The sequence below is a fragment of the Simochromis diagramma genome, unplaced genomic scaffold, assembly GCF_900408965.1.
Source record: "Simochromis diagramma unplaced genomic scaffold, fSimDia1.1 OVJJ01000644.1, whole genome shotgun sequence".
Lineage (NCBI taxonomy): Eukaryota > Metazoa > Chordata > Actinopteri > Cichliformes > Cichlidae > Simochromis > Simochromis diagramma.
The window spans coordinates 568,944-586,258 of NW_024387201.1; the positions used below are offsets into that span (position 1 = coordinate 568,944).

At 42.8% G+C, this 17,315-nt stretch overlaps 2 long non-coding RNA genes across 2 annotated transcripts in view; both read right to left on the bottom strand.

Annotated features, from left to right (window-relative positions):
• LOC120745988 overlaps window positions 1–11,366 on the bottom strand; it is a 12,050-nt gene extending 684 nt beyond the window's left edge. The window contains exons 1-2 of the long non-coding RNA XR_005698740.1: window positions 11,354–11,366; window positions 3,975–3,978 (exon numbers count right to left, since the gene is read on the bottom strand). This is a non-coding gene — a long non-coding RNA (uncharacterized LOC120745988). The remainder of the gene's footprint in view (window positions 1–3,974; window positions 3,979–11,353) is intronic.
• A 953-nt stretch (window positions 11,367–12,319) lies between these two features.
• LOC120745977 lies at window positions 12,320–12,970 on the bottom strand. Its single transcript, XR_005698738.1, has 2 exons — window positions 12,461–12,970; window positions 12,320–12,379 (listed from the first exon to the last, which is right to left on the bottom strand). It is a non-coding gene; the product is annotated as an uncharacterized LOC120745977 (long non-coding RNA).
• Between the last annotated feature and the right edge of the window lie 4,345 nt (window positions 12,971–17,315).

Sequence of the window (17,315 nt, forward strand, 5' to 3'; positions counted from 1 at the left end):
CCCACTCCAGGGCCTCCCCAGAGGCTGAGTTCAGCCCTCAGCCCACTGCTGGCTAAGGGTAAACGTAAATTCAGTAAAATCATAATTCACATCGGCAGTAATGACACCCGGTTACGCCAATCAGAGGTCACTAAAATCAATATTGAATCGGTGTGTAACTTTGCCAAAATGATGTTGGACTCTGTAGTTTTCTTTGGTCCCCTCCCCAATCAGACCAGGAGTGACATGTTTAGCCGCATGTTCTCCTTAAATTGCTGGCTGTCTGAGTGGTGTCCCAGAAACGATGTGGGCTTCATAGATACTGTAATTGGCAAACCTTCTGGAGGAAACCTGGTCTTGTTAGGAGAGACGGCATCCATCCCACATTGGATGGAGCAGCTCTCATTTCTAGAAATATGGACAAATTTATTAAACCCCCCAAAATATGACTATCTAGAGTTAGGACCAGGAAGCAGAGTTGCAGTCTTACACGCCTCTCTGCAGCTTCTCTCCTCCTGCTGCCCCCCCCCCCAAAAAAAACCCCCATCTGTATAGAGACTGTGTCAGCTCCCAAACAAACAGAAAACAAAAAAAAAAGACCAGCAATAAACAACTTAAACATAAAAAATCACAAAGAAAGAACAATACAGTATCCACATCTGAACCAAAGAGTAAAACAGTGAAATGTGGATTATTAAATATCAGGTCTCTCTCCTCCAAGTCTCTGTTAGTACATGACTTAATAATTGATCAACAAATCCATTTACTCTGCCTTACAGAAACCTGGTTGCAGCAGGATGATTATGTTAGTTTAAATTAATCAACACCCCCCGAGTCATTCTAACTACCAGAAACCTCGAAGCACAGGCCGAGGGGGCGGTGTGGCAGCAATCTTTCACACCAGCCTGTTAATCAACCAAAGACCCAGACAGACTTTTAATTCATTTGAAAGCCTGATGCTTAGCCTGGTCCACCCCAGCTGTGAAACTCAGAAACCAGTCTTACTTGTTATCATCTATCGTCCATCTGGGCCTTACACAGAGTTTCTGTCTTTTTATCTGATTTAGTGCTCAGCTCAGTCAAAATAATTATTGTGGGTGATTTTAACATTCATGTAGATGCCACTTCACAAGCGCATGGCACAACATAGAAGAGCCACCTCCACAGGACAAGACTCAGCTGTCCATCTGCATCTTAAGGATAAAGGTCACTCTTTCGAGGATGCCAATGTTCACATTTTGGACAGAGGAGGACAAATGGTTTGAAAGAGGAGTGAAAGAAGCCATTTACGTCCACTGTGAGCGACCATCTTTGAACAGAGGCGGTGGTTTACAACACCAACTGTCTGCCATCTATAATCCAGTTTTGAGATCCCTCCCCAGACGCCTTAACGCCCACTCACATCCCGGGCCATCTGACCTCAGGAATTCGCATGATAAGGTGGGGCCAGGTTTCACAATGAACTCACCCGAAACCCTGGCTGATTGGGACCCACACCCAGTTTCAAACCTTGGCTCAGGCGATTAGAGGATCATCAGGGGGTCCTTTTGTCCCTCTGTGGGGGGATACTCCCACTAGGTTTAAATCTGGGACTCCCCATCATTTGAACTAAGAACTGAAGAAGCTTCTAGGATGAGAGGTGAAACGTCTTCAAGCAACTTAAAGAAGTCCAGATGCTTTTCTTTGCAAGCTCATGACATGGATGACTGAGAACCTTCACAGACACGTAACCCAAAGCAGATAACTCATAAGCTGGAGAGGAAATGTCACAAATTTAGAAGATCATCATTTAGCCTGGAGAAATAGTTTGTTGCTTTATAAGAAAGCCCTCATGACTTCATGACCTTCTTCGCAAATAAAATTTTAATCATTAGGCAAGGCAAGGCAAATTTATTTGTATAGCACAATTCAACAACAAGGTGATTCAAAGTGCTTTACAGAGAGATTAGAAACAAAAACAAAAAAAGCATGATTTAAAATTGATTAAAACAAGCAAACAAACAAACTAATTAACAAACAAAACAAAACACACTGCTGAGTTTGTCCTGGTGGATCATCAGGGCTGCAAAGCCTCACAGATGGTGTGCAGCAGTGGATCCCTCAGTCTGTCGTCACTCTGGACACTTGCAGTTGTCACACATGGAAATCAAATGTGTGATAAGCTGCAGGATTCAAACACAAGTGTAACTTATAAACACATGTTCATACTTTTATTCCACAATCAGAGAGAAAGAAACAGAGAGAGAGTGCAGGACAGACAGACAGGTGACAGTCTCAGGTGTATACACTGCTACAAAACAGCACAAGAGAAGGAGGATTTAGTGTTTGTGTTATTACGAGTGCTAAACAAGAAGAGTTCCCAGATGGTGCAGTGGACACATGTGTGACTCCGGTGATTAAAGCATCTTTCTTTCAGCTTAACGAGTGAACCGTCAGCTCGTTCAAACACACGTTAAAGTCCGTTTGGCTCGACACCACCGAGCAGAGGCAGCAATATAACATAGCTAACATTAACAGTGCAGTGAATCCTGCTTGTGCCGTGATATTCAGGACTGCAAACCGAGCAGCATCACTGACTTTCAGCTTGTTGTGTTTGTGGATATATGACTGACTTTAATTTTCCATACAATCATCACATTCTCTGTAAGATTAAGGTCAACTATTGTATTATTATATTTTAAAGGCTTTAAAACCAAGTAAACGCTAAAAGTACAAACATCGCTAATGTCATAACTTTGCCGACATGTGGCCAACAGTAATGTTTTAATGTTCCTCATTATTAAACATTTGCACATAAATAAGTGACATAATATTCAGTACTTACGTTTAACAGTTTACTCTTTGGCCGCTCCGCTTCTGCCGTCTGCAGCAAAATTGTCCACAGTGACTGCCGCGCTATGAATTGTGGGATATGTTGGGCCACGAAGTCTACATCACCACAGCCTTAAAATTCAGGGAAATGAAGGACGCATTTCAGGGCCGCATTTCGAGCAGCCTTTGAATTGGGACAGCCTTCGGCGCGCCGCTGTGACGTAATCGGCCTTAAAATGCAGCCTTTAAGGCTGCAGACCCTGAATTGGGATACAGCCAAAGACCTTGAAAGTAAAGCAGGAAACACAAAATCACAGAGACAGACTCAGAGACATGGCTTCACACAGGGATTTGACAGAGAACACAGACAGGGGAGAGCAACAGGGGCTGTATCCCAATTCAGGGTCTGCAGCCTTAAAGGCCGCATTTTAAGTTTCAATTCAAAGGCTGCTCGAAATGTGGCCCACAAATGCGTCCTTCATTTCCCTGAATTTGAAGGATGTGGCTGTGTAGACTTCATGGCCCAACATATCCCAGAATGCATAGCGCGGCGTTGGGTGTGGATAATTTTGCCGAAAAAAAACAGCGGAAGCGGGGCGGCCAAAGAGTAAACTTGGAAAAGTAAGTACTGAATATTAATTCACTTATTTATGTACAAATGTTTAATAACGAAGAACATTAAAACATTACTGTTGGCCACATGTTGGCAAAGTTATGTGACATTAGTGATGTTTGTACTTTCAGCGTTTACTTTGTTTTAAAGCCTTTACTTTAAAATATACGCCGTTCAATAGTCGACCTTAATCTTACAGAGAATGTGATGTTTTTATGGATAATTAAAGTCAGTCATATATCCACAAACACAACAAGCTGAAAGTCAGTGATGCTGCTCGGTTTGCAGTCCTGAATATCACGGCACAAGGAGGATTCACTGCACTGTTAATGTTAGCTATGTTATATTGCTGCCTCTGTTCGGTGGTGTCGAGCCAAACGGACTTTAACGTGTGTTTGAACGTTTGTTTCACTCGTTAAGCTGAAAGAAAGAAGCTTTAATCACAGGAGTCACACATGTGTCCACTGTACCATCTGGGAACTCTTCTTGTTTAGCACTCGGAATAACACAAACACTAAATCCTCCTTCTCTTTTGCTGTTTTGTAGCAGTGTGTACACCTGAGACTGTCACCTGTCTGTCTGTCCTGCACTCTCTCTCTTTTTCTTTCTCTCTGATTGTGGAATAAAAGTATGAACATGTATTTATAAGTTACACTTGTGTTTGAATCCTGCAGCTTATCACACATTTGATTTCCATGTGTGACAACTGCAAGTGTCCAGAGTGAGGACAAACTGAGGAACCCACTGCTGCACATCATCTGTGAGGCTTTGCACCCCTGATGATCCACCAGGACAAACTCAGCAGTGTGTGAGGAAGAGGAGGAGGAAGAGCCAGCAGCAGCTGACAGATGGAGAGAATAGACAGACTGTTCCCTCTGTGTGAAGGACGCTAGAAAAGGTTAAAAGAACTCATTGTCTGTCCTGAATCAGTCTGATTAGGTCATGTTCAAATAATGTTGTCATTCCAGTGTTTTTAGTGTGGGAGAAAGTACTCAGGGCCTTCAAGGGAAACACTATGAAAGGCAGGAACAAGTTTAATATTCACAAACCTAAAGTATGTATCAGCAGCAGAATGGACCTCAAAATAAATGTCCATGTTTGTTTCAGTTCTAGGAAGCTTTGAGTATTTTGCATTAGTAGTACTGCTGTGTTTGTTGGATCATATTGCTGTAATTATTTCTATGCTTTATATATTCTGAGGTAAGTTGATCTATAGTGTTCCATCATATTCTATAAATATGTTATGTGTTTGTATACTTTGTGCCCAGTTTGACCCATTTAGCAGAAGTCAGCCTGTTTAAGGCTCTGATATCTATTCTGTAGGACTTAAAGCAGTTATGACATGGTCTGATTTCCTCACTCAATAAAGGAATATTTAATATATCAGTCTACTCTTCATTCTATCACAAACGGTTATCACAGCTCGTACATTTTATTTTTACACATATATGTCAGCATTGAGCCAAATTTAGTAATACCAACATATTAAAAGAACAACATTTGTCTCTTATATATAATACATCGATATATACACTGTCAAAGATACTTGTCTTTGAGTGAAGATTTAAGGTGATGGGAAATATAAATAACTGCAACTTGAATCTTTACTGAAGCTCAGTATTTGACACAGAGTTCAAGTTCACTGCTGTAATAACAAGTAATGATTAATATAATAATAACTTTAATATTGGCCATATTATATTTTCATTGCCATTGCCACTTTAGTTTCATGAACAACATTAGTTAATTGTTAATTACTAACTAATTTTAAAATGACTGTTCAGTACAGAAATGAAGCCCAACAATCATGTTTTACAGTCCCGTGGTCTCAGCCTCAGATACTTATCACATCAAAGCTCATAGAAAAACAAACACATGAACAAAAACAAATGAATTTTCTCCTTTATTTCTGTCAAACAATACTGTATGAAACTGTTAGCAGAGCTGCTCTGGGCCACGTCATGGCATAATATTTTTGAGGGAGAATAAAAAGTCAACACACATATCTTATTTCTGACGGAGGACTCTGCCACTACACTTCTCCAGTCCATTCACAAAGTCGTTGCATGGTGAGACATGGATAGGAAGTGGGCGGAGCCTTTTACCGTCATTTTATTGTGACGCAAAGTACAAACACCTGTGGACACACAATCCAACACCCCCACTTGTACACAGGTTGGGGAAAAACAGTCCTCCGAAAAAAAACATCTTACATTCCAAACACAAATACAGAGAATTTGTCTAACTTAGACTTTGAAACTGGTTTCGTCATCATATCTGCTACCATTGACTCAGTTGGACAGTAATCAATGAGCACTTTCCTTTCATGTACAGCTGACCTTATAAAATGATATTTCACATCAATGTGTTTACATCTTTGTCTGTTCACTGGATTTTTTGACAAAGCGATTGTTCCCTGATTGTCCTCCAATATCATAGGTATTTCATACTCAAACTCATCAAGATCTTGAATCAAATAAGTCAAATACATACACTCCTGAATTGTTGCTGCTAATGCCATGTATTCGGCTTCACAAGTTGATAGTGCTGTAGTTGTCTGCTTTTTGGTTTTCCATGATATCAAAGGACCATTTTCATTTAGGCTTACACAATAACCTGTCATACTGCGTCTATCAGAAACATCGGATGCCCAGTCTGCATCACTGTATGCTTGTAGACCTAGTTTTCCACTTGAACATTTCCTAAAACACAGTTCTTTTCCTTGACTACCTTTTAGATACCTCAGAACATGTTTCACTGCTGTCCAATCATCAACAGTTGGCGCATTGAAGTGTTGTGACAGTTTGCTGACAACATAGCTTAAATCAGGTCGCGTACAATAGCTCAGATAAATAAGACATCCTACCGCTTCACGATATCTCCTCACATCTGGTAATGTCTCGAATTTATCAGAATGAGTCCATTTCTGTTCACAGGGTGTTAACCTTGGCTTACAGTTTTGCATGTTAAATCTTTTTAAAATGTTCTCAATATATGTTTTCTATGACATTTTGACACATTCTTTTTCTTGAAGAAAATCTATTCCTAGAAAATGGTTAAGTTTCCCCAGATCTTTCATTTGGAATTTAGAAGAGAGCATTTCTTTCACGCCTGAAAGCACATTTTCATTGTTAGCTGCAATGAGTAAATCATCCACCCACACTATGATGATTACTTTTTCACTTTCAGTTTCTTTTGAATACACACAATGATCAGCAATATTTTGTCTAAATCCACAACTGCTTAAATAGTCATGTAAGGTTTGGTTCCAGTTACGACCCGATTGCTTCAGCCCATAAAGTGATTTCTTTAGTCTATACACCAGTTTATTAGTCTCACTTGATTCTGTCTCAAAACCTTCTGGTTGTTGTATATATATTTCTTCATTTATTGGTGCGTGTAGATAGGCGGTTTTTACATCCATCTGGTGAACCAACATATCATCCTGAACCACTTTCTGCATCAAAACTCTCACACTCGATAAATTAGCAGTCGGTGAAAAAGTCTCCTCATAATCAACTCCTTTTGTTTGACTAAAACCTTTAGCCACAAATCGAGCTTTATATCTGTCTGATCCGTCTGAGTTCTTTTTAACGGCATAAACCCATTTACCCCCCACTGCTTTCTTACCCTCTGGTAAAGTGGTTAAAGTAAATGTGTCATTCTCCTTAAGGGATTGAATTTCTTCATTCATCGCTTTTTCCCCCCATTCTTTTGACTCACTTGACACAATAGCTTCACTAAATGATGTGGGTATTTCACACAACAATCTGTAGCAATAATCAACACTAGTTTGCATCTGTTCATTTTCACACTCTTTCACATCCGTGATATAATCACTCAAATAATCAGGTCTCTTTCTGATTCTGGATGGATAACGTGTAGCTCCAGCATCTACTTTATCCTCAGTTTTAACCTCGGACTCAGTTTGACTGCTTTCACTACCATCTGGAATGTCCTCATCCTTCGTCTGTTTGGGTTCACCATCTTTTCTGGATTCATAAACCTCATCTTCATACATCTGATCACTCTGTGTTTGTTGATCCATTGTCGCGGGATTTAGTATTTTTATCAATCTGTGCTTTTCAACCTTCCCGGTTTTTGGGAAATAGATCAAATATGCTGGACTATTTTTGTCATATCCCAAGAAAACACCTTTGTCGCATCTTGGATCCAGCTTTCCCCTATTTTGTTTATAAGCATAGCACAATGATCCGAATTTTTTCATTCTAGAAAGATCAGGTCTTTTTCCAGTTAACATCTTATACGCTGTCTGACCTGTGCGTTTGTTAAAACATCGGTTCCTAATCACTCCCGCGGTTTGTACTGCATATGGCCATAAAGACTTTGGCAATTCGCTCTCAACTAACATGCATCTCGCCATGTCAAAAAGTGTACGCCAGTTCCTCTCTGCTGTTCGGTTTTGATGAGGCGAATATGGCGCCGAAGTTTCCTGCCTAATGCCGTGTCTACTTAATAAATCTCTGAACTGACTGCTTGTAAATTCAGTTCCATTATCAGAACGAATGCACTTGATTTTCCCATATGACGCCACATCTGCAATAAATCTTTCAGTTGCTTGAGTTGTATCACTTTTGTGTTTCAGATTATATACAAATGTTGCACCTGAATAATCATCAACAAACGACAAAACAAACTTAAACCCTTCTTTAGAGTTTGGCGTAATCGGACCAGCCAAATCCGTATGTACCAACTCTAATGCTGCCCTGGCCTTTTCATCCGGTTCTCGGTTCCTAGTTTGAATAAACTTCCCTTGTATACAGGCTTCACATTGCATATTTTTGTTGATTTTACCCTTAATTTCCATTCCATCAACGACATTTTGCAGATTTTGAACATCCTCATAATTACAGTGTCCTAGGATTTCATGCCACGTTTGCATATCAAAACATCCATTACATTTATCTTCAAACTCTTGCACAGTGTTTATAAAGAACAGTCTCTCGTGTTCATATATAGGGAATTTTGTTCCATCAACATGTTTAAGAAAACTGTCCCCGTGTTTGAAAACCACAGTGGCTCCGTTACTAGTAGCTGCTTTTACTGACAAAATGTCCTGTGGGAACGATGGAATGTAGAGTGCTTGTTTCAATGTTACCTTGTGGCTGCGTCCTTTACTGTCGATCATACTTATCTCAGCATCTCCTCGCCGCTTTGCAGCTCCTCTGCTCCGCCTTCCGTCAGCCAACTCTACACAATGAGCCTCGGGTTGAAATGTGTCATCAAAAGTCTTAAAACTCTCGATCTTCGTGAAGATATGTGACGTCGCTCCCGTATCCACCAATAGCTGGTTATTCAGCATCTCTTGGCCGCCGTCCGGGACCCTCTGGGGTTTGGAGCCCGTCTTGAACGCGTAGTCCTTCTCCACGACCCCTCTCGCTTCATCCCGTCTTAGCTTCCTTCTACAGGTCGCATCTTTGTGTGTACTACTCCGGCAAAAACTGCACCATACTCTAGATCGGCACGTTCTTGCAGTGTGTCCCTTTAGTCGAAAATTTAAAACACACAATCTCATTATTCTTTGATCTTCGGTCATCTGCTCGCCATGAAGTAGAATCCTGGTCTGATTGCACTTTTGTCCTCATTACGTTGTCATTAGTTATAGCCACACGCATTCGCTCGGTTTCTTCATAACTTCTGAGTTTTACTTTAAAATCTGAAAATGTGATTTTTGCTTCACTCTGTGTAACGTGCACAATCAGGGGTTTAAACGTCTCTGGTAGACCTTTCATTATCATTGCGATCAGAAGTCCATCAGTTAGTGACTCACCCGCATTTTTTAACGCTGTGATAATTGCTTCTGCTCGGATAATATAGTCCGTCACACTTTCATTCTTTTCATTTGTGAGAGAAGTGAGTTCGGTGTACAGACTTATGATCCTTGGCTTGCCCACTCCTGCATAATGACCTCTCAAAATTTTTAGGGCCTTCCGTCCGTCATCAACTGCATCTCTCATAACTAACGATAAACTTTTGTCATCCAGAAATTGTATCAACTCTGCATATGCTTCTGCATTTTTGTCATCATCTTCACCATCGGCTTCTTCATCACCCTCAGCCTTTAAGATGACATCTTTCAAACCTTGTAGTCTGAGATGACCAAGGAACTTCGTTTCCCATATCTCATATTTCCTTTCATCTCCATCAAATTGCAAACGGGAATATCGACTGCCCGACTCTGCCGTGCGTCTGCTCATGATGCACAAAAACGCTTACTCACTCAATCGTGCCAAACTTTTAACACCTGCCGGTAACTTGCGCAGCGGAAGCGTGCTGGGCCCATAACCTGTTAGCAGAGCTGCTCTGGGCCACGTCATGGCATAATATTTTTGAGGGAGAATAAAAAGTCAACACACATATCTTATTTCTGATGGAGGACTCTGCCACTACACTTCTCCAGTCCATTCACAAAGTCGTTGCATGGTGAGACATGGATAGGAAGTGGGCGGAGCCTTTTACCGTCATTTTATTGTGACGCAAAGTACAAACACCTGTGGACACACAATCCAACAGAAACGTTTCCAGCGGTGAGTATCATGGTTGCTAGGCAACCTGAGCAGTGCGACCTCACTTCCGACCTTAGCGGTCTTTGAGTACGCGGCCCTTGTGGACTGCTAAGGCTGCGTATTTTAAGGCTGCAGACCCTGAATTGGGATACAGCCACAGAGACAGAACACCAAACCATGATAACCGAAACATGGGAAAATAATAATCAAAACTGTACACTAAGAAAGCAGAACAACAAAGCATGGAGCAGCAAAAAACCAAAACACAGACAGCAATAAATACAAAACACACAGTGAAGGGAAAGGGTGAACACAAGACCCAGGGAACACAGATAAACGTGAAGGCAAGAGGACCTAAAACAGTGAATAAAAAATAACCACAAACTCAAAATGCTGGGTCGAGAGACCCAGGACCATGACACTTAAATGCATTGAGTTGCCACTATGTGATTGCCCAATTAGTGAGTAGTTAACGAGCAGTTCGAGGTGTACCCAATAAAGGTCACTCTTTTTTACATTTGTTTTAGAATTGCAATATCCTCTTTACACAGGGCCAGGAAAGCATTTCCCCTTGAAAAATAAGATAATAGAAAACAACCTATATTTGTATTCACTCAGGTTCTCTTCATCTAATCTGATAACAGATAAATGAGAGAACAAACCAAAAAATAAATAACTTATCAGTCAAATACTTTTTCATACCACTTTGTAAGTACGTAACTGTATTTACTTAGTATAACTGTGAATAATTACACAAAACCTTAGTGTTTCATATAAAAGCAAAGCTTCATATGTCTTCTTTCCAACAAGGTAAAGCAGGCTTTTATTACAATTAAGTTCAACATACAGTGGTTCATTTGGTGTGGTCATTTTGGAACATTTACCAGTTATCTAACCCACATGTGAATTGGAAGGACTGTGTAAGAATTGGCGGGACAACTACACACAAGCCTCATTATTATTCACACATGTGTGAATATTCATGAGGTCCTGCTATTACACACGCTACCACCAGGGACACTCTTGGTGATACACAGATTTAACACAAAATCAAGTTTATATGTATTAAACCGACATCTTGATTTTTTTGTTTTTTTAGGGTTAGTGGACCAATAGAAACCACTCTACGTTGTTAGATTTCAGTCAAAATTAGCAGGACACCGCCTCTGTCCTGTTAATTCAAAATGTCCTTCTAGTGTGGTGTGTATTCAGACGAAATGTCCAGCTAATACATGTTTACCAACGCACACACACACACACACACACACACGTTTCTTGGGTTAGAGGGACAATTTTTGGCAAATCAGACTGGACATAGGGCTATGGGGACACCGGGTTCCAGAGGTGCTAGAGCTACAATATGCATATCAAAAATCATGAAAAAAAAAAATCAGCAAACCTATACACAACTTAAAATTTAAACATTTTCTTTGCTCGACTGAGATATAAAAAAGGCTATTTTTTCAGACATTCTGGTGGTTTGTAGAGACTTTTCTGTAGCTCGGTCTATAAGGACAGTCTGGTGTACAAGGTCAGTGATGTCATCATACATATACACAAAGTATAGTCTGTTCTGAAGGGACACATGGTGTGTAAAGCCAGTCTACTGTACACACACACACTGAGTAAATCTGGTTTAAAAGGACACATGGTGTGTAAAGCCAGTTCACTGTACATATACTCACACATGCACTAAGTATAACCTTCTTAGAAAAGAACGTGTATTATAAGACTGTGACTGATACACCATTATAGTAAAATTGATATATACGCACATGCGTGCACGCGCACTGTCGCGCACCGAGCTGCTTGGCAGTGGCTCTGGAGCCCTTTCCAGCTTTGTGAAGGTCTAAAGTTTTGTCTCTTGTGTCGTTGGACAGCTCTTTGGTTTTACTCATGTTGCTGCAACACTTTTGACAGATTGTGGGGTGCACATGTGTCTTTATGAAAGCTAACGGCATCAAACAGGTGCTGCTAAATTAGAATCATGAGCAGAGTGTGGTTGGACTGTTTAAAAGCAGAATAACAGGTCTTTGAGGGTCAGAAATCTGCATGATAAGCAAGTGTTCAAATACTTATTTTAAGCAGTAATATACAAAAATATTTTAATAAAATCATACATTGTGATTTCCGGAATTTTCTTTTAGATTCTGTCTCTCACAGTGGACATGTACCAACGCTGAAAATTTCAGATCCCTCCATGATTTCTAAGTGGGAGAACTTGCAAAATAGCAAATACTTACTTTCCTCACTATAAATGGTATTAACTACACAGCAAAGTACAAACAGAACTGCAATAACATTATCTAAATATATAAAAATGTAAATTTTAAATATTTTATCAATACAACTGCAAAGTCTATAACACAGAATACAATAATTTCAGTACCTCGCAATGTGGAAGCATCAGGGAGTTGCTGTGATCCAGTAGCCATCCCATCTATGTCATCTATAAAATTGAAAAAATGTTATTAGACCAACCATATTCACAAACACCAAGCCGATTTAACAACATATAAACCATGCATACCACCAATTTCATCCAGAGTTTTTCCTTGAATATCCTTCACAGTTCCCTTCTCCATGGCCATGAGCAACTTGGAGATCTTAGCCAGCTGAATTGTTGATTGGGGCAGTCGATAGTATTCTCTATGGACCCTAATGTCATGGCCGAGGAAATCTGCCAGCTGGTCTAGTTCATTATCTTTCAAGTTCATGACTTGGCTTATCATGGCAATCTGTTTGCGAAGGTTAGTTGATCTGAGGTTCTGAGGATGTTCAGCTCCGCAAGCATCTGCAAACTGACCAAACTGCCCTCTGTAGTGACCATCACTACAAGGAATGGCGAAAAGGTACATATTGTTTTCAGATACCCCGCACTCTTTCCTCTTACTAACGAGGAGTGACAGGTTATCGGTCATATCAGAAGTCAGGATCACAGCCACCTTTCGTCCTTTTTTCCCCTTCAGTTCCACTCTGGCAAACTGTTGGCAAAGCCTTTTCTCAACTTCTGTAAGCCCAGAGCTGATGTCATCGTTTAGTTTGACATGTCACGATCTTCAAAATTTTTGACAGTCATACGTGCTACTTCACCTTCCCTCCTCCTATTGAACAAAATCACTTGACAAAGGATCACCTTTGCTAGTGCTGCATAAGTTCCTGCTGTTGGGTTATCACCTAGTTTTTCCCTAGCCGATTCCACTTGCTGACCAAGATATAACTGCAGCTTCTGAACATCTCTGGTCAGTGGAAGGCTGTCGACCTTGTTGTATTTTGCCTCACTCAGGTTTGATAAGGCTGAATGGGAAACTAATTCAGACCACTTTGTTTCATGAAGTGTGTGAAACCTCCTGATTGAATCGATCGCCTCTTGATCCTCTTCCATGAGAGCATGACACATGATAATATCACTTATTTTTCTGAGAGAATGTCAAAGCTTCAGGGCCAAACGTGGGGCTTTGAATGTGCTGGTTTCAGTATCAAAACCTGAAACTCTCTTGACAGCATTAGTAAGAATAAAGAAGTTGGCTGGTTTTATTGCCTCTTCCATATTATGGATTCTTGTTGTGTGACGCAAAGTCACAAGTAATCTCCCAAGTTCCCTTACTTTCTGTCTTATATACTCATGCTTTGGTCTGTCACTTCCATGCTTATTAAAAAGAGACTGAGCCAACTGCATAATATAATGATCATTCCTTATTGCACTAGACACATCATCCTTGTGCATCTTGCCCAGTACTGAGTAGAGTTCACTTGAAATTGGCTGAGACATTGTGGATTGAGTAGATGCTATACCAAAGACTATCTTTCAGCTTCTCTTCAGCATTATTCTCTGGTCTTAAAGCACATCTTTTCATATGCCGAGAAACTTCTTTTCTGGATATCATACCCTTACAGTATATGCAGTACTCGTATGTCTCAGCACTGCTGCTGCTCTTTTTTGAGATCCTTTTCACTTTAAGACAACCTGATCCTTTGGGCTCCTTTGATCAGCTCCATCACCTAGTGGGGGTGGGGGGTCATAGTTTGGTCCCGCCTTCACTGTTGTGATTGGTGTGGGGGTAGGGACAGGCTTAGGGCGTCGGGGGGTTCCCCGGAGGCATCTTCCTTGGGGGGCTCAACCCGGGGTAGCGGTCATGTCCGGTTAGGGGCTCTGTTGGCTCTCAGGTGACTGTTTCCTCGCAGCTGCGTGCAGCGGGGCTAGGGGAGGGTCTGTGCTGACGGACGTGGGTTACTGACCTGGTAGCCTGGCTGCCCCTGGGTGGGTCCGGGATGGGCGTGAGGTTCTGGGGGCGCTCCGTCTCTGGGCTGGGGCCCGGGCCGGACCTCGGGGGCTTGGGTCTTGGTTGGTGTGTTGCCGGGGTTGTGGGCGGGTGGGTGCATGGGGGCCCAGCCCTGGAGCAGGGTGCCGCCGGTGCATCGAGCCACCTGGGGGGCTCTTCAACTGGTGGGGAAGATTGTCACATCTTGCAGGAGCTTTCCTCTCCTCAGGGGCTCTCTCTGCAGGAGGGGGAGATACAGGAGAGGTGGAGGAAGATCTCAACCTGGGTGTTTATTGTCTTATGTAGTCTGGAAGATGAGTGGATGGTGGGGTGGGTGCAGTTTTCTCTGTGGTGGGGTTGGGTGGACTGTCCCAGGCTCTGTGGGGCCGGGAGGCGCTGCTGCGCTGGGCCCCGGTCTGGATGGGCCTGGGCCCCCTTTCCCTGGCGGGTCGCGGAGTATGGGGGTGCCTACTGGGGTCAGCGGGGGAGCTGGCCCCAGGGAGGGGTCACCTGCCCCTCCCTTCCTTCCCTCCCCATCTCCAGCTGCCTCCCTCTTCCCGCTCCACCACAACCACCCACACATGCAGGACCTTGGAGTAGGGGTATGTCACCAGGGTGCAGAGGAGGCTACCCCCCCCCCCCGTCCCCTTCTGGCTGCCTCTGCCTCAATTTTATCCCACAACTTAGACATTCACATTACTCACACTCTCATTACACATACATATAGGATCTTGGGGGTGGGCACGATACACGGAATCCAAAGTACCATCAGGGTGTACACCCCACCCCTGGCATCGTTGCCCACCTCTCAATGTTAAATACACGTAGACATTGAGGGCTAGCAGGAGGGGCTATGAACTTACCTGCTGCTCTCTGGCAGGTAGCTCCATGCCCTCCTGGGTTTTACATGCACCTTAGAACACACATGCATCAACACTACAATGAGCAGGTGAAGGGAGGTTTGGAGTCTTCTTTCACCCCCATTCTCTGCGACCTGCTGGAGCGGGGGGACTAGGAGGAGGAGTTGGCCGTCCGACTGCGGTCTGGAGTGTGGGGCCTCCCTGCTGCTGCGGAGTCGGGGCGGTCTGCCTCCCCCCACCGCAGGGAAAAGGGTAACACCACCTGGGTCTGGGTGCGGTTCCCCCCTCCAGGGGCAAGGGTACCTAGACCCGGTTTGTAGAGTACGCTTGGGGAGTGTGATCGTGTGTACAGCGTCTCTTTATGTCTGTCTCCACGTTGGTTGAGTGTGGAGTAAGTGCATATGAGAGCATGAGGGTGGGAATGGATGTTTGTATATGTGTGTGCCTGTATTTCTGTGTCTATATGTCAGGTTGGGTGTCAGGCGCCACCTCTCTGGGGACATCTTAGGCCCTCCAAGGTTTGGAGGCCTATCTCCCCCTACCACCACTTCCCCTGCCAGTGGCGGACTCCCTCAGACGTCGGTGCATTGGTGGTTCTTTGTGTCCGGGGATGGGCGTCCAGGTACACACCGGCTCACTCCTTGGCGGCCGCTTATCGGGGCCTGGAGCCTGGGGCTCACTCGGGCCACTTCGGAGGTGGGGTGCCCCCGGCCTCTCGGCCTGGGGCTCGGTCACTCAGGCACGGCTGGCTGCCGGCGGAGCTCACGGGCACGTCACTGCAACTCCCCCTGGCTTCTGCTCCGCGGCTGCTGAGTGAGCCCTCATCTGGGACTCTCCTCAGCTCTTTCTGGGACAGTGGCGCGGCTGCCCCTCTGTTGGTCTTCCTTGGTCTCTTGTGTTCTGGGGGCCTCTGGATGTCTGGAGTTTTGATCTCCTCCATACCTGCTTCATGCCCTGGAGGACGGGGCTGTGCCCCCCCACATCCTCTAGCAGATCATTACATGAAGGAACCTTTAAAAAAACAAAAAAAACAAAAAAAAACAAGTGCGTCCATGCTCACAGGTGTACACACGGGTGATCACACCCACAAACTACACCCTTTTTGGCTCCTACCTCAAAGCACACTGTGTTCTGTTGATCTTATGTGCTGCACAATAATGTTTAATATTTAGTATTTACTGTCATATTCCCATATATCATTGTGATGTTGTTTATTCTATTACTCTTGTTCTCTTCTGCTTGTTTTCTTTTTTCTTTCTCAGCAGGTGATCCAGGTGATTGATATATGCATTTTTTTTTCCTGCTCATTCTGTTGGTTTTTGTCTTTTGCCCTTCTCCCCCGTCCCTCTTCTCAGCTGTTTCTCTTTCCCTCTTTCTTTCTCCCCTTCTTTCCCCCAGTCAAGTCTGTCCTGTATTCAGTAATTATTTGGTCTCCCTAAAAGGTCCCTTCATAAACTCCAACTTCTTCAAAATTCTGCAGCTCGGGTCATAACTTGCACTCCGTTAAGTGCTCATATTACCCCAGTTCTTCAGCAGCTTCACTGGTTGCCCATAGAAGCCAGGATAAATTTTAAAATCTTACTTCTTGCATACAAGTGTATCCATAAATCTGCTCCTTCATATTTGTGTGACCTGCTCCATATCACCACTGTTTCCCGCACTCTCAGATCATCATCTGCTATTCATCTTACTGTTCCGTCCTCACACCTTATTACTATGGGGAACAGAGCTTTCAGTCGCTCTGCTCCTCGGCTCTGGAACTCTCTTCCTCCTGCACTAAGAAATATTGACTCCCTCTCCGTATTTAAGACACAGCTCAAAACACATCTGTTTAAACTGGCTTATTCGCTTTAATGCTGATTTTATCTGTTGTCACGCTCTGTTTTGTAATTTTAACTTATTTTATGTATTTTATAACTATTGTTCTTTTTGTTAATTGTGTTTTTTGTAAGGTGACCTTGGGTTTCTGAAAGGCGCCCTCAAATAAAATGTATTATTATTATTATTATTATTATTATTATTATTATTATTATTATTATTAAGTGAAAATAAAATAAACAATAAAAGGTGAATCAAATGGACCATTACGGCAAGGCTGGGATGGTCAATTTGGTAAAGTAAATCCGTTGGGCATCTTTCTTTGCCTTTAGACAACAATTCTGATGGCAAAAGAGCCAAACGGGACAGGCAAAAAAAAAAAAAAAAAAAATGACAACCTGATCCTGTGGTTTTAACAGCAGAGTTGTGCTTGAAGTTACCAAGG